Here is a 25,361-nt window from a genome sequence, read left to right on the forward strand (position 1 = left end):
GCCGTTGTCACGGTCTTGCGACCAAAAATAGCCTGCGATGGCAAGCCTGTCTTTAGCAGGTGTTAGAGGAAACAGTGACACCTGCTATCATAACAGAACAAAGCTATGTAATATCAAACAGTGCATGTTCAAATTTCTCAGTTTAAATTTCTCAATTCAAATTTCTCTTTATCCCTCACAAAAGACAGTGTGTATATAAAAGTATAATACCCATCTCTCCACAGCACTGATCATGAGATGAGATGTGATTGGCTGATCCTGGAGGCGGGCCATTTATATGCAGCATGACTTGTCTCTTTACAGGGTGAGTTTTAGGCCAAGCATAGCCTACTTGAGTGCTTCTGTAGCCTAAGACTCACCATTCAGTGTGGATTTGAGAGCAGGTCGAATCTTTCCAGCCCTCAAACAAAGCATAGTGGGTGCCCTGACCTGCCCGTAGCCCCTACCTTTCAAAGGGGCAGTTGGGAATGTAGGTCTGTTCCTCCTGTGGAGCACCTGACAGGTTCACGGTGGTTCAGTTCACAGCGTTCCCGATTGATCCATGTCACAACATGAGAGCCGGTACGAGCGTGCAAAAGCACATGAACAAGTCATGCGGGGGAGATGAGAGGAAGACATGGCAAGCTGAAGTGTGTTTGTGTTTGAACATCCCTTAAAGTGAACATAAATTGAAAAAAATTCCCTATTTACTTTTTTATTACGTTTCTGGTCTTGTTGGAAATTTTTTTCAATAATTGACTTTGTTTCTCTTTCCGATACAGATTTTACAACAAGTTCAAGTTGGTCACGCTGATCCATGTCGAAGCATCACATTTTAGTTCGGTGTCCCATCCATAACAGCAGACAAATGTGGATCTGGTGTTTTTTAAAAGTCCCCCTGTAGTCAATAATTGTATACTCATCTTTGATCACCAAATTAATGTAACTACACCATTGCTTCATTTAGTATGCACAGCTCTATGAATGTGCATATTACTCCCCGCCTCCACTCACTCACACCGGCTCAGAATACCTTCACTCGGTCAACATTGGTAAATGCTACATGATGGCAAGCGGAAATATTGGTTTAATTCAGCCATATATGTTTGAACCAGAAACTGATTCAGAAGAAGTGGAAGAGCGAATTATACAGACAAGTTGATGTATCAGAATGTTAATGCGTGTTATGTATTGCTCTCTACGTCTGACACATAACAGTAATTGATATGATTACGTTGGCTGTGTTATCAAACAGCTAATAATGTGTTGCTAATGTTTCACAAACCATGTTCTCATTCACCATCTCAGAGTCATACAGCTGCCTTCTAAAAATCTGTTTCCTTGGAAAAGCGTTAAACAACTTTCAACGTCAGTGGAGAAAGGTTCATCATAACATAACATCATAATTTACATCATATACATAATCCACCCACTATATTGCTAAATGTAGACGATTTTTCATATCAACAGAAAAATATTCCGGCATAACCTGTCTTCTCGAGACCCCCCTGCTTCACAGCATAGTTAATGATATGCTAAAGCCCGCCCCCCTCGTGACGGGATTGGTTACCGTATTAAAGAGAAACTGACTGACGAATTTGCACATGGTTTGTCATAAAGCACATTAAAAACACCACATAGACATATAAGCAACATTACAAACTTGATTTTCACTACAGAGGTCTTTAAATAATGGAACTTGGCTAAAAATATTTTAATCACTACAACATTACACATTTCCAACTTTAAGCCATAACTTTGCATGTCTTTTAGATTAGGCTGTGCTCACTTGTTCTCAAAACAGAAAACTTGTTCTGTCCATTAGAACAGACAGAAAATCCAACACATTAAATCTCAGGTCAATACTTGTAATAGGCAAATATGTTTTCGGTTAGCAGAGAGGAGTTTCCTATAGTGTTGTATTGCGGTCTATAGGCACATTACACACACACTTACCCTCACATCCTAAAGCTTTTCTTATGCATATTAGGGCCATTATGTATTTGTGAAAAATGTGCAATGAGGGAAGGCAGGAAGTACAGAGAGCTCAGAGGTATTAATATTCTTCCAGCATCAGGATATTTCCCTGGAGGGCCCCCTTTAGGCCACACTGTTATTACCATGTCGCTCCATTATCTCCAGCTGTACTTGATATTAAGACAATAATGGAGACAGTGGGATTACCGGCAGACGACAGGAAAGCATAAAAGGGGGTTGGGGTTGGTTGGAAGGGACAGAAACATAAGATGATGGGATCTCTACAAGGGCCTCATCAGATAGAAAAACTCAAAATGAGATCTTTGCACTCAAGATGATTTTTTTATTTTTTTTCGTTAATGAACACCGCCACATAATCTAAACATCTTAACCCTGACAAATTTAAGCTGTCAGCGAGGTGAGAAGACGATTTCTAGAAATGTGAACCGTTCAAGAGAACATTGAGGCTCTTGATAAACCATGAAGAATCAAGCATATCACCAATATACTCTCATTAAAGGGGTGGTAATACACATTTTTTCAAAGGCTTGATTGTGTTTGTGGGGTGCACTGTAACATGTGTTCATGCTTCGTTTTTTAAAAAATTCATTATTTTTCATATATTTTACCTTTATTATTGCTCTGTCCCTCCTTGTAAAAACGGTCTGATGGTTTCCGGGTTCTATGAAGCCAGTCCCTCAAAAATACGCAATGGGCTCAGATTGGTTAGCTGGCCCAGTGTGTTGTGATTCGCTAACCGCCTAGTGTACATTTTTCGGAAACGTCACGCCCCGTACCTTTACCGGTAGTTTGTGCTTTGGTGTATTATAAACAATGGCGTCAATAAAACCAATCGGACCCAGAGAATGTTAATGAAGATGATCAAGCAGAACCTGTTCAAGAACGGCTGTTAAACGATGTTTCAGAAACTTTTTAGATACGCTGTTATTTAATTGTACTAATTATTATAGTATTCCAAAAAATAAGCTTCATAAACAAGAATTTCATATAATCGGTCTAAGAAATTATACTACAGTCCTCAAAGGGATTTTTTTTTAGTAAAGACTGCGGATCTGTAGTTATCGTTAATGACTGTATGGCACCGTTACTTTTGTATTTTTAGAACGATTGCAGCCAAATATCTGTCGCCAGAACTATTAACCCAAAACGAACACTAAACATTGGCTTTACTACAGTAGCCAAATCAAACACAGAACCATGTTTAGCATGCCTGTCGATAAACAGGCATATAGATAAACAATACATAAAAGCTCTAATCAAAGAATAATTTACACTAATTCCAAGTTCGCTGTTGAGATAAAAAAAAAGTTTGTAACGTTAGGTGTTTGTCGGATAAGGTTAAGTATGAATGAGCATTAACAAACTATTTTGCAGAGCCAAACAGCGTTGTCATTTGTTTACTTCCTTGCTACAACTTACAGTTAACAATACGAACTATTACAGGAAACACATCGATGAAAAATAACAACAGCCTACTATACCACAACAACTCTTCTCCAACGCAATATAAAATGGCCTCACCCCCCTTATTTAGTATTCTCGGAGGAGGGATTTATTGGGTTTGCTGACGTCAGCAACCCTGGAGGAATGTCGTGTAGTCCCTACCGGCCGTTTGCTGTAGTCCTTAGAAATTGATTTCTTTAAAAGCTAATATGTCCCTTTGCCTGAACTTTGAGCGTTGTAACTTTGCAGATGTTGTTTATGCTCAGACAGCAACATTACACACTAGCTAAAGTTAGAAAAGTGAAATCGTGTTTTACCCCTTAAAGTTTTGGGGAATTGATCACTAATTCGTAGGCCTGCGTTCTGCTTACGCACCACTAAAGGGCAGGTTTTTTGAGAGTGACGTGAAGGCCAAGTATGGCAACCCATACTCGGAATCTGTCCTCTGTGTTTAACCCATCCACGTTTGTGCACACGCATTAGGAGTAGTGAGTAGTGAACACACACACACACTGCAAACCGTGGACACAGACCCAGAACAGTGGGCAGCCATTTTGCTGTGGCGCCCGGGGAGCGATTGGGGGTTAGGTGCCTTGCTCGTTTTCTGCAGGTATTGAGAATTGAACCCAAAACCTTCAGGTTAACAACAGTCTGACTCTCTAACCATTACCATACTATTATACTATTAAAGTTTCTATTCCTATTTTGAATTAGCTTTTATTATTTATATTTTTTGGTTTTTATCTTAATTGTATCTTAGTTTTTTTGTAATTTTGTACTTTCATTCGTTTTTTCTTTAATATTACTATTTATGTTTATTTTATTTTAGTTCTATTTCAACTTAAACTTATTTCAGCTAGTGGCCAAGGTACCATTTATTTTCATTTAGTTTATTTTTCATCTAATATTTTAGCTTTATTTCAATTAACAAAAAATATTTCTAAGAGTTTTGGTTAACGATAATAACCCTGACTTTCATGTATAAAATTGTATGTTTTCGTATGAATCACATCATACAAATTTGAAATCGTCACCTCAAAAAATAGTTTTCTCATGATATCGGGTTGGTGTTGGTGGATTACTTTACGCAATTTATGATTTTTCACTTGTTGATCACCATATGTGGAGATTAAATCAGAAAGCAATACATAATATGATTTATATTATTACGACTCATATGGTAATATAAAAATATAAAAAAGTAATATAAAGCTTTGTAAAATTAAAAATGAATTATAAATGTAAAAAATTTGAAAAGCATTTTGGGGGGAGAAAAATTGCAAATATTTTAATATTAATTAATACTTAAATATGAATAAAGATCATCACCAATACATGCTTTTTATTAAATAAGTTTTTTTTTTCTCCACACTGACTTCTTTTAGGTGTCCTATTGAAAGGAGATAGAAACAGCTGGATCCCATCATCATCACTGCAGTCTGCAGATTTACCCTTTCGCTCAGTGATCAACAACTTGACCAGGTCCAAAATAACCTGGCCGTTCAAACTCTAAACCTTCTTTCCAGTTTCTGTCCAGTGCTCATCAAAAGCTAATTGCGGCAGCAGAGTCAGGCAGGCAAACAGCAGCGGTGCGGTTCAGCCGTGTTTCAGGCTCCGCTCAGGACATGGAGGAAGGGAACAGGACAGATCAGGCCAGGAGCTTCCAGCTTCAGACACTCGCTATAGAGTAAATCAAGGCCTAATGAGATAAAATGCCCATGCTCAAGGTTGTTTTTCCAGCAAAGTATGGGAAAGCCTGTTCACCTTTTTTCCAGTAATTTGCCTCTAACCTGACGACCTCCTGCTCACCCATGAACACCATCCGGTTGTTTTTCCACCTGAAACTGAATAAAATCATCATAAACAGATGGTAAACACACGCCGAAATGTCTTTAACCTGTTGGCTATACTTTCCGTAAGAAGTGATTTTTTATAAGAACTGTATACAGTGGCATCCAAAAGTATGAGGCCATATACTGGGATTTAAAATATGATTTAAAACCTCAAATAATAATGATATATTAACAGATATTTAAATAAATAAAATAAGAATTAATTTTAATTAAGCAATTATTTTAATTTTACATACTTTTTAATGTGAAGTTTAATGAAACGATCGCGACTTATTATTGTATTGTTGTTTAATGCATTTTTTTAAAAACATTTACAAAACTTACAATGAAACACAAAATTATGAATGAATTAATGATTTTTAAAAAAGGTTTATTGAAACAATCTGATTTGCAAAAATGAATCTTGCCGATGCTGCTGTTCAAAAGCAAGATTGTGATAATGTAATTTAAAGAATTTCCAGTATATTACAATGTTTCTGTCAAATGCATTGCTGTATGTTTAACATAATTCACATATTGTTTTATTGTAAGTAAATATTTGTGATGGAGCTTCCAGAAAAAAGCAGATATGTGCTTTTCTGTGTGTGTGTGTGTGTGTGTGTGTGTGTGTGTGTGTGTGTGTGTGTGTGTGTGTGTGTGTGTGTGTGTGTGTGTGTGTGTGTGTGTGTGTGTGTGTGTGTGTGTGTGTGTGTGTGTGTGTGTGTGTGTGGTTCCGTCTGACTGCCATTTACATCAAAAGAAAGCTTTTCATATTTGGCAAGCCACTCATACAAAAATGTTAATGCATGTTGCCATGGAGATCTTAAAGGGCCACAACATCAGGCCAGAAATCCAAGCACAGAAATAAACAAAGAGAAGGCTTAGAAATAATGGACATCAGAAATGCATCGAAATCACAGCCATTTGCATCCTTTTTATTCTTGCAGCATAACACAAAGTCAAAATAATGTGCCTTATAAAATCATGAGCTCGGCATTGACAGAGTGAAAGCAATTCAGGGTGTCAAGGTCGATGTTTCAAATCAAATCAAAAACAAAACATGGTGCACTCTCCGCCTGACCTTACTGTATAAAACACACGGGTACAGCCCATATCTTTTAGTTAGGTCAATTGGCTTCCTAAGTGTACTGGACTCTCTCACAAATGGCACATCACAGGGGAATCTTTTACTCTACAAGGAATGCTGCAAAGCGAGTGGCTGTCCATGACTTCCATTAAGAGCATTAGGCCCCTGCGCCAACCAACCCATCTTACAACTTTCAAGTGCTATGACGAAATCATCGCAATTTCCTTTGCGGGCCATTAACCGAGGCAGAGATTAACTGGAGTCCACCTTTGTCATGGTGATGGTAACACATCTGAACAGTTAAACAAGAGCATCTCTGTTCATGTACGAAAAACACTGTGCATCTGGTCTGTGGTCCTTTGACAGCTTCTCAAACTAACTACTCATCAGTTTTCCCCATTACAATATTGCATTACTCCATTAAAAAAAGTAACTAATTGGATTACTTGCGTTTTATGGAAAGTAATGCGTTACATTACTTTTTCTCACATGGGGTCGCTTGTTTGTTTTTTAATAACAAGAAAATTATATTTTTGGCAAATGTAAAGCCCTTTTCACACCAAAAGTTGAACATCTGTACACGCCTGTCCAGTAGAGACCTTTCAGCTGTGTTGCCATTCTGGATCGCAGAAGAATAAGAAGCAGGGTTTAAAGTTCAACATCTTCATCAAAACACAAATGTGTGTTTTGTTTTTTGTGCTTGCGGTTGAATTGGATCATTGGAGGTCAGCAGTAAAGGCATTGGTAAATAAAGTGAGATTAAATGCATAAAGTATAATTGTGTTATTTGATATTTAATTATTGCAGGTTTGCGTAAGATTCTGAGTTTGCATTTTTAGTCAGTTTGAGGATTACTGAATATATTTTTGTTCAAGTGAGATGAGTAAATGCCTGCTAACATGATAGTTCCTGTTAGTTAATACATTAACTAATGTTAACTAATGAAACCTTATTGTAATGTGTTACCAGAAAGTCAAATACAGTGAGGAACAGTAATATTTAGACTCGGGGTCAGCAAGATTTTATAATGTTTGATTTACGTCTCTCATGCTTACCAAAAATATAGTAAAATAGTAATAATGTGAAATCACTTTTCTATTTTAATACACTTTAAAATGTAATTATTCCGGTCATGGCCAAGCTGAATTTTCAGGAGCCATTATTACAATGTCACATGATCCTTCAAAAATCATTCTAATATGCTGATTTGCTGCTCAAGAAGCAAACTGTGATACATTTATTTTTTTATCATGAACAGAAAGTTTAAAGGAACAGCATTTATTTTAAATATAGAAATCCTTTGTAACATTCCAAGTACATGTCCATGTAGCATCAGATCACGTATGTCTAAACCACACTAAAATATACTGAGTAAGGGAGAAATTTTAGAAGAGCATGTTTTTTTGCTTAGCATGTCTATGTGCTTGGCTATAAAACAATACAAAGTGACATAAAACACATGTTCCTTCTTGAAAAAAAGTAGTTTGGACGTGGAAAAGCAACTCTGTTTTGAAAACAGCTGAGCAATTGTATTGTTTTATATTAGTGGGAAATGCTTTTAAGATAGCAGTGCTACTTTGAGTCAGTTACTCCCAAGCAAAAATAGAAATTTATCAATAAACTGTGTGATGAACACGACATTGGAGCGATAATTACTGTGAGGATAATTAAAATTGCAAATATGTGCACTTTTCCTGGCGATACAGTGACAAGCTGTCCTAGTCGTAATTAAAGCTTTTTTGTTTGAGTCTGCCAAATATCCAATTAGCAGCTAAGTATCGATTCAAATTCGATGTCATTGTTCTAACATTCTGTTGGAAATGTAAGCACCTGGAACAGGTGGACAATTGTCTAAGGAAATTACACCTGTTACTTCCTCTTTAAAAAGCTGCCCGCTCTTCAACCAACTTTAAAGAGGTTTCAGTTGTCCCACACAATGTGGGCCGCTGCTTCTGGGTTTTTTTCTAGTCCTTCAGACACACATTTCTCTCAAATGACACCGCATACACATGTGAAAATCTGACTTTCAGATCATAATCTGATCATAAAAAAAGAAAATGACGGCACATGCAAAAAGCAACTCTTTTTTTCTTTATGCAAAATATAATTTAATAATAATAATAAACAAGATGCACAATAGGAGGCATCATTCCTGTACGGAGCACTAACAGCTTACGAATTTCACGTAGTTTATGATAAAAACAGGCACCAATATAGGACCAGAAGAACTGCAACTTAATCATTACAAATGTGTAATTCCATAAAGTTTACCATAAATTATTGTCAGTACATTCACATTCATTAACCATATTTCAAAGACATGGTTATGAAATGACATTTAAAGATATACTTACGTGGGTCAAAAAGCACTCTTAAATTCAACAAAAAAAAATTAATTTCTTTGAACAGCATTTTTGAGTGGTAAACTATAATACATTTAATAGAAAATAACATGCAATTAGTGTCCGAAAACATTCGCACTCAAGTATATATTTTTTTAAAGTACAGAAGTGACCAAAAGTGACGTCCAGCCTAGAACTTGCTTTATTCAATGCTTTATTCAAATTATTAAAAAAATTGTTAAAAGCTATATCATGTCATTTTGTCTGATGATTGTCAATGATTTCAAGACTGAGCAAATCTTGGTTTACATTTTATTTCCCGTTCCAAAAGTGTTTTTTATTTATTTTTCAGCTGTGAAAAAGAGAGTTATTCCTCTGAGATGTGTTGTGGTGCTCTTGCGTGAGGGTTTCACAGCTCTGGACGTGGCACATCACACACACAAAAAAAGAAAAAAGTATCTGCTCCTGTCTGCCACAAAGCATCCTCAGCTTGATTTTGAGCCACTGCTTGGCATCCCGCATGATCACGACGAGGCAGATATTTTTGTGAGACGAGCAGCGGGAGGATCTGGACTGACCGGGACAGATCGGACCCCCTCTGCGGAAAAAGCCCCACTGCGTGACATTAGACACAGAGCAGGTGGGGCCACGGATGGCTGGGGGCCAGGAAGATGACTCTCAGAGTAATTAATGGTGAGGGTTTTATTCCGAGCTCCCAGCAGTCAGCGATCTGAGACCTTTTTGGGAATTACAGAGCTGTCGTGGCAAGGCACTCACACCAGCTCAGCAAATATCACTGAGTCCTGAATCAACACAAGCTGCCGGGAGGAGAAACAGTTTGCGTTTAACCTTCCCTTCGCCTCTGTGTCCGCTGAAGACGACGGCCACTGCGGACGCTTTTACAGCAGAGCACCTATCTGGCCTTCGTCATGAACCCGACAGGGTAAACAGAATCACCGTCAAATTGGAATTAATAATGTAGACGCTAATGTGTTTATTCAGGTCAGGTTATCGTTTCCATGAAATATGGACAGGCCAGAGAGCCATCAGGAATGTCAACAAGTGGGACAAACCACACAACTTGGAGGAGCTGAGTGAAAACCTGTTCATTACACACCTTTAACCTAGTTTCCCACTGCACATCTCCCTCGTCACCATCTGTAATTAAGCAGAAATGGGGTATGGCACTGTGATGCTATACACAAAAAGACTACACAATGCTACACTATTGTGTGTGTGTGTGTGTGTGCGTGCGTGCGTGCGTGCGTGCGTGCGTGCGTGCGTGTGTGTGTGTGTGTGTGTGTGTGTGTGTGTGTGTGTGTGTGTGTGTGTGTGTAACATATAATGTATGCATATATACACTCATCTAAAGGATTATTAGGAACACCTGTTCAATTTCTCATTTAATGCAATTATCTAATCAACCAATCACATGGCAGTTGCTTCAATGCATTTAGGGGTGTGCTCCTGGTCAAGACAATCTCCTGAACTCCAAACTGAATGTCAGAATGGGAAAGAAAGGTGATGTAATCAATTTTGAGCGTGGCATGGTTGTTGGTGCCAGACGGGCCGGTCTGAGTATTTCACAATCTGCTCAGTAACTGGGATTTTCACGCACAACCATTTCTAGGGTTTACAAAAAATGGTTTGAAAAGGGAAAAACATCCAGTATGCGGCAGTCCTGTGGGCCAAAATGTCTTGTTGATGCTAGTGGTCAGAGGAGAATGGGCCGACTGATTCAAGCTGATAGAAGAGCGACTTTGACTGAAATAACCACTCGTTACAACCGAGGTATGCAGCAAAGCATTTGTGAAGCCACAACACGCACAACCTTGAGGCGGATGGGCTACAACAGCAGAAGACCCCATCCGGTACCACTCATCTCCACTACAAATAGGAAAAAGAGGCTACAGTTTGCAAGAGCTCACCAAAATTGGACAGTTGAAGACTGGAAAAATGTTGCCTGGTCTGATGAGTCTCGATTTTTGTTGAGACATTCAGATGGTAGAGTCAGAATTTGGCGTAAACAGAATGAGAACATGGATCCATCATGCCTTGTTACCACGGTGCAGGCTGGTGGTTGTGGTGTTCAAGCGTCTAACTAGACTCGATAGACGTGTATTTGACGACCTATTCGCGTTCGGTGTGAATATTCTCAATGAATACACAGTGTATTTGACACGCAGTAAACACTAGTGTGAGGCGCACGACTTGCTGTCACTTTGCTGAGAGCGCTCAGTGTTTCTCACACACTCAATGAGAGAGAGAGAGAGAGTCTAACATACCATGCAGAATTGAAGTGTACATGACGTCTACATGTAAATGATATTATCTGTTGTATTTTCCTGTAAAAATAATGGAGTGCATTTGGAATTATTCAGCTTTTATGACCAAGCAGAAACTAATGCGCAAACGCAGACGTGATAATATTCATGAAACCAGCAGCTCATCAATCCTTAGTGCGGTTTATATTGTTATTAGTATCAGAATTCGTAGTAGTATTAGTAGCTATAACTATTCGTTGTTAGTTTTTTTTACATTTCAAACTTGTAAATGATTTGAACTGTTTGATGTTTTTCAGTATAGTTGCACTATTTAAACCTTATCTGCACTTTTACAGAAGAAACGTATACATGCAACTTTTCCATTTCTGCAAGGGATGGTGTTTAGATTTTTACTGTTTTTTAAATTATTTTATGTACGGTAATTGGTATTTTATAGGAGCCTATTTGATGAAGGGTACATTTTACTTTGCATGCAGCTATCAATTGTAGCCAAAAACAGTGGTGAATATGGTATTACATTTATATCGTCATTGATATCGTTATCGCAATAAATGCAAGAAAATATTGTGATATATTTGTAAGTCCATATCGCCCATCCCTACTTCCAGCAGGATAATGCACCATGTCACAAAGCTCAAATCATTTCAAATTGGTTTCTTGAACATGAGAATGAGTTCACTGTACTAAAATGGCCCCCACAGTCACCAGATCTCAACCCAATAGAGCATCTTTGGGATGTGGTGGAACGGGAGCTTCGTGCCCTGGATGTGCATCCCACAAATCTCCATCAACTGCAAGATGCTATCCTATCAATATGGGCCAACATTTCTTATACTTTCAGCACCTTGTTGATTCAATGCCACATAGAAATAAGGCAGTTCTGAAGGCGAAAGGGGGTCAAACACACTATTAGTATGGTGTTCCTAATACTCCTTTAGGTGAGTGTATATATATATACATTTGTAGTACATTAATGATAAGGAGATTCTTCTCTGAATTATTGTAATAATAATTGGGAGAAAGTGTAGTTAATTTACATAGTCCTAACAACAGCTTACACTTCTTTATGCAAAATTTAATTTTAAATCCTCCTCCATAGCATATGCTTGCCTTAACCAGTCGTGTCACCATGTTAACTGTGCACTGATTATCCCATTATTGCTAAAAGACCTTTGTTCAGTAAAACATTCTCTGAACCTGAAAACAATATTTTTCTAAAGGGTTCATCTCCCAAGCTGTATTTAGTCACTCTCTTTGAGCATGTGAAAAATGCAGTATTTTACTTTCCCATTGAGCATAAAGGGTAAATTAAGAGTGTGCTGTATCAACGCAAGGAGACAGCTCTCCAATAGACAACAGACATTGATATGTTGCCAGGGAGACTCTTCCTGGTCCAAGGAAATAAAAGAGGAGGAGGAGACGCAAAGGGAAAAACGACTTACAAAAAGGTCCCCCCTTCTCTCTCTCTCTCTCTCTCTCTCTCTCTCTCTCTCTCTCTCTCTCTCTCTCTCTCTCTCTCTCTCTCTCTCTCCGCAGCCAGTGAGAAAATTGAGAATTTGTTAAAAGGTCGCAGTGGATCAAAGTCATGTTGCAGCAGGCTACCTGCCAAGCTACTGGAGTGCTAACACTTGGCAGACCAGAAAGAGAAAGAATGTGCCATCTGCACCCGGATCAGTGAACATTAGGGAGCAGGCCTAAAAATGGAGCTGGCCTGAGGATAAAGCACTGCTACCAATCATTGTCATATTACAACCTCTCCTCGCCAGCCCGACCCCGCCAAAATGCCCCCCTGACTAACCTCCCTCCAGCAGACTGCCAAACAATCCTTGATAACCTGCCTAGTTGCCATGAAAATAAAGATGCATAGGGTCAAGACAGATTGAATGGTGACGAACATCAGGGCAATAGCTCACTGCGTGATAGAGCCTATAGAATGCAGTTAGGATGGCCCAAAATTCTAGGCTGGCTCTGTCCTCCTACGGACTTCCGCTCAATTTTCATTTTCCTTCAGCCCTGTCCCAAATGGCACACTCCGGGCTTGTGGACTTCCTCAGAGACCACACTTTGGTGAGGTCATGTAGTGCAGACCTATAGGGCCCTTGGACCAAGTCCACGAGGGCGCATTGAGAGGTATTTTTCTCAGACTCGATCGTCACGGGGGAAATAGGAAGATGTTTTTTTTACCATTGTGTTTGCGAGATGGCATACCATGCAGAGAAATCACATTTTTGCGCTCCGACATCGTAGAAGGCCAGATTGTTTTTCGTGCATACAAATGCTGATGTTATGAACGGAGGAAAGGGTGAGGAAATAAAAGTTATTGACTTTGTAGCTAAAAGTCGTTAGTGCATTAAGTTATTTTAATATTAAAATTTAATATACAATAGATACTTATTTAAATTATGTATCGTACATAATAATACATAATGTTCCATTTGAACTAAGATTACAATTTTAACACATAATGAAAATGTGCGTGAGTTTCAGATGAATTTTCAGGTTTAAATATTCATACTACGTTTATATATGACTCAGTAAAGCCCTGACATTCGGTTCTATTTATTTAATGAATCATAATGCGATCGTATTATTCAGCGCGCAATTATTAACCTATGTTTGAGACATGAATCACTGGTCAATGACCATAATGTTTGTATAAACTGTAGGTAATAACTGGTAAAATGTACACCTAGGTCATAAATACCGTAATGATACTTACACTTAAATATTTTCTTCTCAGCTATGTTAACAATTGTCCGTGAGCAAAATCTCCTCCCATCCATTGTCTGATTGGCCTTTCGCAAGTATTGTGTGTGTGGAGCCTGCATCCATGCGGGCTACGCGGAAGACCGCATCAAGGGTACAAAGGGGGCGCTGCTGAGCACACTTCAGAGCGTTAAAATGATGAATGGGACGGCCTACGGACTCGTAGACTCAGCACGTTCGTGGGGGCACGTAATACGCAATTACGTTGAAAAGGTCATGCTTCAGTGTTTACAAATGTGAGGAAGGAGGACCATATACACACATTCAAATGTCCCAAATGCCCATTTCGTGTGCGTATCCTGGGTGTTAATGTTAAAAAGGCTAAATGTATACATTTGTAAACACTGACTCGGTACTTCTGCTTACGTCAAGCGTGACCGTTTCAAAGTTATTGCGTATTACGTGCCGTCACGAACGCGCATCACAGAACAGAGCAAGGCGAGCATTTGTGCTTATAAAACGTTTATTTTTATTTTTGAAATGACCGATCGTTTCGCTAGATAAGACTCTAATTCATCGTCTGGTATCGTTTAAAGCCCTTTGAAGCTGCACTTAAACTGTCATTTGGACCTTGAAACGTTTGTGTCCTGTTGAAGTCCATTATATGGAGAAAATTCCTGGAATGTTTTCATCAAAAACGTCTACGGTTACGTATGTAACCCTCGTTCCCTGAGTAGGGAACGGAGACGTTACGTCGGATGACGACGAATGGGGTTTCGCTTAGAAAGCCTATCAGCTTCGAGTATTACAAAACGAGCCAATGGCAAAGAAATGCCATGGGTCTGCGGAATTTGCATGGCGTAACTCCGCCCCACCTCGTGGGTATAAAAGGAGGAAGCCGGCAGCAAGCAGATATGTTTCTTCGCTGAGGAGCCAAGACTGAGCTCAGGCGATCCCCGCGGCACAGCGGAAAGTGGCAGGCAGACGTAACGTCTCCGTTCCCTACTCAGGGAACGAGGGTTACATACGTAACCGTAGACGTTCCCTTTCGTTGTCACTCCGAGTTACGTCGGATGACGACGAATGGGGTTACCAGTCTAATCACGCCACCTTCTCAGCTGTCTTCCAGTGCCCTGCGTAAATCGAGATCCCTGTCAGCCTGGACAAAGGACTCCATATAACACAGGAATACCAAGGTACACTGGGAAGCATATCCCAAGCTAGGGGAAGTATGCAATTAATGCCAGCCCGGAGGGGGGGGACTTAGAGAATACACATATGACCCGAAGGAAGCATATGGGAAACACTGGGGTGTCCAGCCGCAGGTGGAATATTTCAACCCCAGGGGTGGCAAGGTGGCTTGCCAAGGGAAAGACACACGCTCTGAGAGGCTTACAGTGGAAATACACATGTGGGGGTCGCTCAGAGGAGGGACCATGCACACGGGAGGCACCTAGCCGACGCACAGGCAATAGACACTGGCGCCGACGTCAGGAGTGCTGGAGGAGCTCAGGGCTTTCGGAGAAGCTCACCTGAGAAAAATATCGCACGTATCCAGTCCGTGGAGTGGAATGGCGAGCAAGCGAAGACACCTGAGCGGGTCCGGTACTAGCTGGTTGAAGCGAGTACACGAGAGGACACAGGCTCCACTCGGAGATTATAGAATCTGGCGAATGTGTTAGGTGTCGCCCAGCCTGCAGCTCTGCAGATGTCTGTTAGCGAGGCGCCATGCGCTAGAGCCCAAGAGGACGCCACACTCCGGGTGGAGTGGGCAGTCACACCAAGGGGGCACGGTCGACCTTGCTGCTGGTAAGCCAAGGCAATGGTGTCCACTATCCAGTGAGACAACCTTTGCTTGGAGAGAGCCTTTCCCTTCAGCTTCCCACCATAACAGACAAAGAGCTGGTCTGAGGTCCTGAAACACTGCGTTCTGTCTACATAGGCGCGGAGAGCGCGTACTGGACAGAGCAGTGCCAAGGCTGGGTCTGCCTCCTCCGAGGGCAGCGCTTGCAGGTTCACCACCTGGTCCCGGAAGGGAGTGGTAGGAACCTTGGGCACATATCCAGGCCGGGGTCTCAGGATCACGTGAGAGTAAGCCGGCCCAAATTCCAGGCACGCTTCGTCAACGGAGAATGCGTGCAGGTCCCCAACCCTCTTGATGGAGGCCAGTGCAACCAGAAGCGCTGTCTTCATCGACAGGAACTTAAGCTCAACTGATTGCAGGGGCTCAAAGGGAGCACTCTTCAGGGCAGTTAGAACCACTGAGAGGTCCCAAGAGGGAACGAGAGGAGGACGAGGAGGATTTAGTCTCCTCGCTCCTCTCAGGAACCTGATGATCAGGTCGTGCTTCCCTACCGACTTACCTTCGATGAGGTCATGATGTGCGGCAATGGCGGCAACATAGACCTTCAGGGTGGAGGGAGACAGCCTTCGCTCCAGCCCCTGTTGAAGGAAGGAAAGCAAAACACTGATCGAGCATCTCCGGGGGTCTTCTCGGTGAGAAGAGCACCAGTTGACGAAGAGGTTCCACTTCAACGCATAGACGTGTCTCGTGGACGACGCTCTAGCGGAAGTGATGGTAGCCACCACCGCTGGTGGTAGGGTACTCAAACCTGCCTCGTCCCATCCAGGAGCCACACGTGGAGGTTCCAAAGATCGGGACGAGGGTGCCATAGGGTGCCCCGTCCCTGAGAAAGAAGGTTCTTCCTCAGAGGGATCGGCCAGGGAGGTGCTGTCGCGAGGAGTACTAGTTCGGGGAACCAGGTCCGGTTGGGCCAGTAAGGGGCAACCAGAATGACCTGCTCCTCGTCCTCCCTGACCTTGCGCAAAGTGTGCGCAAGAAGGCTCACTGGGGGAAACGCATACTTGCGGCCCTGCGGCCAGCTGTGCGCCAGAGCATCTGTGCCGAGCGTGCCCTCGGTCAGGGAATAGAACTGGGCGCAGTGGGTCGAGTCGTGAGAGGCAAACAGATCTATCTGCGCGTCCCCGAACTGGTCCCAAATCAGCTGAACCGACTGGGGATGGAGTCGCCATTCTCCAGGGAGGGGCTGAAGCCGTGAGAGCTCGTCGGCTGCACAGTTCAGCGCTCCGGGAATGAAGATGGCTCGAAGCGACCTCAGATGCTTCTGACTCCATAGGAGGAGGTGGCGAGCGAGTTGTGACATACGGCGGGAGCGTAGACCACCTTGATGGTTGATGTACGCTACAGTGGCGGTATTGTCTGAGCGGACTAGTACGTGTTGACCCCTGAGCAACGCCCGGAAGCGGTGCAGGGCAAGGCGTACTGCCAACAACTCGAGGCAATTGACATGCCACAGCCGCTGGGGTCCTGTCCAGGAGCCCGCAGCAGCATGTCCATTGCACATGGCGCCCCAGCCCGTGGTGGAGGCATCTGTTGAGACAACAACATGCCGGGAAGCTCGAGCCAGGGGGACACCGGCCCTGAGAAAATCGAGGTTCGACCACGGGGTGAAGAACTGACGGCAGGTCGGAGTAACTGGTACTCGGAACGTGCCGTGTTGCCATGCCCACCTCGGGACTCGGTCGCGAAGCCAAAGCTGAAGCGGTCTCATATGAAGCAATCCGAGCGGCGTGACCGCGGCTGCAGATGCCATATGCCCCAGGAGCCTCTGAAAAAGTTTCAGTGGAACCGCACTCTTGCCCTCGAATTGTCTTAGGCAAGTCAGCAGTGACTGCGCGCGCTCGCTCGTAAGCTGCGCGGACATGGCGACCGAGTCGATGTCCATACCGAGAAAAGAGATCCTCTGCACGGGGCAAAGTTTGCTCTTCTCCCAGTTGACCCGAAGGCCCAGACGGGCTAGGTGCCGGAGCACTAGGTCCCTGTGTTCGCAAACCTGATCTCGAGAGTGAGCTAGGATCAGCCAGTCGTCGATATAACTCAGGATGCGAACCCCTTGCTCTCGAAGGGGAACAAGGGCCGCCTCGACGACCTTCGTGAAGATGCGAGGAGACAGGGCTAGCCCGAAAGGGAGAACCGCGTACTGGTATGCCTGCCCCTCGAAAGCAAACCGGAGGAACGGTCTGTGTCGAGGAAGAATGGAGACATGAAAGTAGGCGTCCTTCAGGTCGATCGCTGCAAACCAATCCTGGGGCCGTATGCATTCGAAAACGCGTTTGGCGGTGAGCATCTTGAACGGCATCCGATGAAGGGAGCGGTTCAGCACGCGCAAGTCCAGGATTGGCCGTAACCCACCGGTTTTCTTGGGGACAATGAAGTAGGGGCTGTAGAAGCCGGACCTCATCTCGGCTGGAGGGACAGTCTCGATTGCACCCTTCGCCAGCAGGGTGGCAATCTCTGCTCTCATGATAGGGGCATTGCCACCGACCAAAGTGGAGCGGACTCCCCTGAAGCGGGGAGGAGACCGTGCGAACTGAATCGCATAGCCGAGCCTGACGGTACGCGCGATCCAGTGGGACAGACGGGGAAGCTCTAGCCAGGCTCCCAGGAACTGAACCAACGGGATCATGCGGGCCACAGGCGTCCCCCCGGAGGGGCAGCGAGGCGGAGTAACTGGCCCAGATGTGGACGGCATAGCGGCCCGGAGAGGGGGCACAGTTAGCAACCGCACCCTGGCAGAGGGGGCCAGGGGAGGACCAGGCTGGTCGTCCCGCGGGGGCCTGCTCTGCCAGGGGTCTGGCGACAGAGGGGGACAAGGGCGAAGCGGTCCGTGGACGGCACGCCGTGTCAACCGCCTCTGGGACAGAGGGGGGCGAGGAGAGCACGGCTTGTGGGCGGCGCTCTGTGTCGCCCGAGAACTCTGTGAGCTCAGGGAAGAGGGGATTGTTTCTGTCTTTAACCACATTAGGGTGCTGCCCACCCGTGGGTGAGCAGCGGGGAGTGGAGAACAAAAGATTCTCCCCCGGCCCTCCACCGGGGGAAGGAGTGGTCCTGCTACCACCTCCTGAGAAACAACCATCATCCCTGAGCAGCCCGTCTCAGGAGCGCCGCTTGGCCCGGCGTTTAGCGGGGGGCGGGGCAGGAGAGGGCTGTGGCGCCTTCTTACGGCTTCCTCCGCGACCGGCCCTGGGTGGAGGCTGCTGCGTGGTCCGGGCGGGAGGGGCGGGAGCCGCAGGAGGGCGCCCTCGGCGGGAAACAGGTCGAGGCGTCTGCCCGGCCGGCAAGGTGGAGGCAGCAGCGGGCCGGCGGGGCAGAATGTGTTTGATGGCCTCGGTCTGTTTCTGGGCAGTTGAAAACTGTTGGGCAAAGTCTTCAACTGCACCGCCGAAGAGGCCGGCCTGGGACAAGGGGGCGTTAAGCAGACGGGTCCGCTCAGCGTCCCGCATGTCAGCCAGGTTCAGCCACAGATGTCGCTCCTGGACCACAGCTGTGGACATCACCAAACCCAGGGAGCGCGCGGTAACCTTCGTCGCCCGGAGAGCAAGGTCGGTCGCGGCGCGCAGCTCATCAAAGAGCCCTGGGTTTGTCCTACCCTCGTGCATGTCTCTGAGCATCTGGGCCTGGTAGACCTGCAGAGTGGCCATAGCATGCAGTGAAGCAGCCGCCTGTCCCGCCGCTCTGTAAGACTTCGCCACCAGGGTCGACGAAAATCTACAGGCTTTGGATGGGTGCTTAGGCTCGCCCCGAGAAGAAGCACTCTGCGGACATAGTTGCATGGCAACAGAGCGTTCAACCGGGGGAAGCCCAGTGTACCCACGGGCAGCTGCCTCATCGAGGGGAGGAAAGGCGGATGAGACCAGCGAGCGGTCCCGAGAAGACAGGGGGGTCTTCCAGGACTTCGAGATCTCATCATGCACATCCGGGAAGAAAGGTATTGGGGTTTGCCGAGGACGAGGGTCGGCGGCCTTACCCAAAAACCAATCGTCCAGCCGCGAGCGCTCAGGACAGGGTGGAGGCCTCCACTCAAGTCCGATGCTCGCGGCTGCCCGGGAAAGCATGGCCGTCATCTCCGGATCAGACTCGAGCACAGCCGTATGCACACCGGAAGGTGGCAGCTGTGACGAGCCCTCACTTCCAGAAGAGTCAAACCCGCCTAGTGATGCTGCAACAGACATGGCATCTTCCTCTGTAGCTTCAACTGAAGCCCGCGGGCCACCAGAGGGTAGACCCGCGGGAATCAGCAGTTCACTAGCGGGCACCGTCATTGAAGAGGGGGGCTGGGGTCGCGGACACATAGTCGGCGCCTTGTTCCAGACCGTAACCCTCAGATCACCCTGGCCACCAGCCGCAGGACGGGGGGTGGATGAGGGGACTCTCACTCTTGCGAGTTCACGGAGTCTCGACCGTAATGACGCGATGGTCATGTTCCCACAGAGAGAACATGAGTCATCCACGAGCGCTGCTCTAGCATGATCAATGCCCAAACATACTATGCAACGCTCGTGCCCATCAGAGTCCGATACCAATCTGCCGCAACCAGAAGTACACGGGCGAGACATCTTTAAAAAGACGTGCCACGTGTAAGCTCTTTTAGTGAGAGAAAACTCAAGTGTTGAAGCACCCGGGGAGAAACGCACCGACTGGCAGACCACTGCAACAGATCAGCAGGAAGCACGCTCTCGCCGTAGATCGCCGTCACACCAACACTCGAGGTACTCGTTTGTAAAGCTGACAATTCAGAGATGGCTTGTGGAGAGAAGAATACACTTGGCTCCGAAGCGAAAACATATCTGCTTGCTGCCGGCTTCCTCCTTTTATACCCACGAGGTGGGGCGGAGTTACGCCATGCAAATTCCGCAGACCCATGGCATTTCTTTGCCATTGGCTCGTTTTGTAATACTCGAAGCTGATAGGCTTTCTAAGCGAAACCCCATTCGTCGTCATCCGACGTAACTCGGAGTGACAACGAAAGGGAACCTTAATTTCTTTTCGACTGAAGAAAGACAGACATGGACATCTTGGATGACATGGGGGTGAGTAAATAATCAGCAAAAGTTTTTTTTAAAGTGAACTAATCCTTTAAGACACAATATTGTCTACTTTTGCTAAATTGAGCCAACAAAAATATTACCTATAAAATTAAATATTTAGAGCGAATCAATCAGGTGAACCAATGAGTCAATGGCACATTCATAACGAAAGTCATTTACTTAATTCCTGAATGATTCAGCTGTTTGAACGAATCAAATGAATGAATGCTTTGCCATCACAGAAAAATCTTACAATAATAAAATGTATAATATATATTTTACAACTGCATTGAAATGGGTATAGACTTATTTTAATCCGACTAAACTCTCCTCTGACCTTTGTTTCTTAAAGCACTTCCTGGAATATCTAACATTCCCAGTTCTGTTTGAGATCCTACCAATTCGTTGGTCCCTGGTTTTACAGTACTCTCTATTCTCTCTTTCTGACTCGAATCCTCTACCCTGCATGTGATTCAAACATGAACCAATGTGTTTCTCTACTATTAAAAGAGTGTTCATTCCACTTTTCAGTTTTTTTCTGGCTTCCCACTTCTTGTTAAACACCAGAAAGTTCTGATGAAGTTAAGCCTGGATTCAGGTGGAATTGTGTCTATCTGCGAGCTGAAGACTGCCGAGCAGCGTTGGAACTGAAGTCCGGCATACAGGAGAGCTCATACTGGTCGGTACAGATTAGCAGTAAGAGAGATACAAAGAGGCCTGCAACAGAGAGATACAGGAGAAGAGAGAGCAAGCTGGGGTTTTTCCTCATCCTCTACCTATAATGGAGTTAGGGCTGCAGAGGGAGGAACGACAGATCTCTCATGTGAATGAGCTGCAAAGCTCAGACAGTGACAGGACTGGTGCAGTATGGGAAATCTGGTTACTCTAGAAGACCTGTATCACTATAAATATAACTCATACTTAAGGTTAGTGATTTGAAAAAAACTCTGAGCTCAAGTATTAAACTTCTTCATGATCAGATTGACAAGTTCTAGATGATAAAAAAAGCAAAAGAGATCACACAGAGCATTCATAAAATCTTGTCATTTCACAAAAGGTTCTTTATAGTGAAAAAAAATGGTAACTGTTCACTGAAATGTTCTTTGAGGAACCTAAAATGGCTGTTCTATGGCAGAGGTCCTCAACTCTGCTCACGGAAACACACTCTCCTGCAAAGTTTATATCTAACCTGTTTCAGCTTATGATTTTGGTACATTTACACGACAACGATATTTAAAACAAAGAAGTTTTTCTTTTGAGTTTTTCCACGTAAAGACGACACCGTTGTCAAAACGATTCCTATTCACACAGATCCGTGAAAAAGACAAAAAATGCTGTATTCTGCTGCCAGGCCATTAGATGGCGATGAAACACTATAGACTGAACATGTAATACGCATTTGCATGACGTCATCGTTTTCACATATTCATGTTTTTGTTGTTTACGCGGAGACTGTTTTCAAACGTTTGTGTTTTCAGCCACCCAAAGCGCTGTTGTCGTGTAAACAAAAGGCCGAAATTCATAAAAAGTTTTATGTTTTTAGTTGAAAACGGTGTCGTTTAAACAGCCCATTAGTTGAATACGGTGGTGTGTAAAAAGCCTCTTAAAGCGATTGTGAAGAGCTTGATTAGCTTGTCAGGTGTGTTTGATTAGGGTTGGAGCAAACCCACTTGAAGGCAAGCCTGCAAGGTTAGCAAGAAAAGAAAAGTAACACCTGCTAACGCTGTATGCAGGGAAGGAGACCAGATGCCATTTTTTATGGATGTCAATGGAGGAGAGACTTCACTATACTGAATAAACTGCTTTTGTGGGAAAATGGCTGATCATTTAATGAATCGACATCCCATTGGCTAATCTTCAAACATGTTTTCTCTTAAACATTCGTTTTGGATTGATCTATTTTTAGATTTGTATGTTTTAGAGTTGTATGTTTGCACAGGAAAACAAAATGATTTTACAATTCAACAATATGCAAATGTTCAGGATTAATGCTCATTTTATTTACAACGATTTAGCTCTATTATTTAAAGGCACCGTTTCAAGCAAAATCTAAACCAAATGAGTAAAGTAAATGTTTTTCTATCCCTCTCTCTCTCTGAAGTCCAAGTCTTGTGTGAAACATCATCTTTTGCCATCTCCATTTTTTTAAAAAAAGTGTGATTTTCAAAGGTTTTGATCCGACATCAAGCCTTCTAATTTACAGATGGACCAGTCTAGCACTCGCTTCATGCGGTGGCACTTAGGATAATAGCCAGTGAGGATCAGAGGATTTTAATAAAGCCGAAGATATGGAGAGGAGCTGTAGTAATTTGGTTCTGGAACAATCTAACACTATAGCTGGCGATGACATCGGCCTGTGAGGTTCAGGACATAACTTGAGAGGGCAATTAGATCGAGTTACGGAGGGATTCTTCACTAAAGTTCTGGCTTATGGTTCAGTTGCTTGGAGAAAATCTGTCCCGGGGAGTGTGAGTGGATGAAACTTTTAGACCATCCACAACTGACAATTTTTTTCTGGAATTAATCTTAAAACGCAATTACCGCCCTTGTGGAATCCTGTCACCGGGAGATTTACATCAGGTGAGTTAAGGCACTGGGGAATTTTGATCTTAACTTGAACAGATCCATTATTTCACTGCATTTCCTCGATTTTCTGTCTCTATAGAGTGCTGCACTAAGATATGAGTCGCGAAAGGGGAAAAATCTAACTTATCATTATATCAGCCATAACATAACGGCTCAGTATTGACAAATCCGATTTTTCCTCCATTTGAGTGGGCAGTCGTGTTAAGATTCTGTCATTTGATTTAGCAACAAGCAAGAGGTCACTGTCAATCTGAAGCTCTTCAACAAGCTCTATCTGGAAATCTAATCCGCAGTCCAGCCTAGCGATCAATGGCCTCTAAACCAATGAGAGCAGCCGAATCTGCTGCACTCCCACTCTTATCTGTGGAGTCGAGCGCTGTCTCCGTCAGCCATGGCTTCATTTACCTGAATAGCAAGAGATGGACTATGTGATGGACAAGGGGAACAGTCAAATAAACACATCTGGATAAGAAGAGAATCCCAGAAAGCATTGTGATGATCATCTATGAAATATCGAAGTAATGTTTGAATTAATTAAAAACAAATATATATATATATATATATGTGTGTGTGTGTGTGTGTGTGTGTGTGTGTGTGTGTGTGTGTGTGTGTGTGTATATATATGTGTGTGTGTGTATATACATATATATATATATATATATATATATATATATATATATATATATATATATATATACATACACTAGCATTCAAGTTTGTAGTTATTATTTTTTAAAAATGTATACTTTTATTTAGCAAGGAAGCATTAAATTGATCGAGATCAAGACCTTGTTATTGTTGCAAAAGTTTTTTTTTTCAAATATATGCTGTTTATATTTTTAATTAAATAAAATATTATTAAAATATTTTATCATTATTATACTATAATCATTGCAATGCATTCTATAATTATCTTCTAAGATTTAAAATGCATGATTTAGAAATTATCTGACTTTTCATTGCAAAAAAAAAATTAATTGTTTCCCATTTTTTGGGCCTGAACACCAGAAAATGGGAAACATATACCTGAATTCTAAATGAAAAATTACTGATAATCAAAAACTGAAATTTAATATGATTTTTTTAAGCGTAGTTTAATTATAAATTACGCAGTATAATTAGAAATATCAAAGTCCTGCAGTTATAATGTTATAAAGCAATATGATTTTACCATCAGTGCCCAGTACCTCCTCTGTACTTTATGCTATTTATAATTACACTTTGTTAGTCTATCATACTGTGAAACTGTCTTAAAGGCTGTATTTGGAAAACATAAAAAAAATCATAAATCATAAACCCTTACCAGGAAGCCCAGAAATGCTATTCATTATCCAGCACTGAGAGCTAATAAAGAAAGCTCATAGTGCTCGTGTTAAATAACATGCACCTCATTAGCAACTACATTATATCATCATTCAACAGTCCAGCCTTTGTTCTCCATTCATTTCTATGGCCAAAGCATCTCACTGTTATTCAGCGCTGTGTTTGAAAGAGCTGATACACAACATTAGCATGCAGGCCGAGCAGGTCAATTTGTTAGCATGACAGAGATGTAATGATGAAATGCAATTCTTTAAAAGTCAGACTATTTGGATTCATCATTTTTAGCGGTGGGTATAAAGGGCTGAGAGCGGCCAAGTGGAGACTCGGGGGCAGTAAGGCAGTAATTGGATGATGCTGCAAGCGCATGCAGACACTGCATTGTTACAGTTCAATAGGAAACCTGTTGTAATTACTTGTACGTATCAGAGCCGCCGTTGATGTAAATACAAGGCTGAGAGACAGAAGGATAAATTGGCCCCTGGTGTAAATAAAGCAGGATCCTGCAGATTCCTCATCTGAGAGATGCGGTATAATGATCTGGGGACAGTATGATAAAAGATGCTGGGATGCTAAAAGATACATTTCAGTTAATCTTTTAATGTGCTGATATCTACCTCATTCGTTCAGCCAGGTGTGGACTAATGACTGCATTATTTGTTAGAAATACTGCTACGATCACAAAAAGTTCCGATTTAAAGTTCACTCATTTCATTTAATCATTAACTTGTTTATAAATTCACCCTAGTGCCGCTCCAAACCCTTTTTGCTTTTCTTTCTTTTCTAACACAAGTTGCTGTGTAAGCAAGTCTGTCACAAAATTATAATGAGAACATTGTTATAATTGTGTGCTTGGGACATGGATTTAATGGTGAGACTTTTGTTTTTGTTCATG

The sequence above is a fragment of the Siphateles boraxobius genome, unplaced genomic scaffold (assembly GCF_051911475.1).
Source record: "Siphateles boraxobius isolate OS27281-9 unplaced genomic scaffold, OSU_SipBor_1 26, whole genome shotgun sequence".
Lineage (NCBI taxonomy): Eukaryota > Metazoa > Chordata > Actinopteri > Cypriniformes > Leuciscidae > Siphateles > Siphateles boraxobius.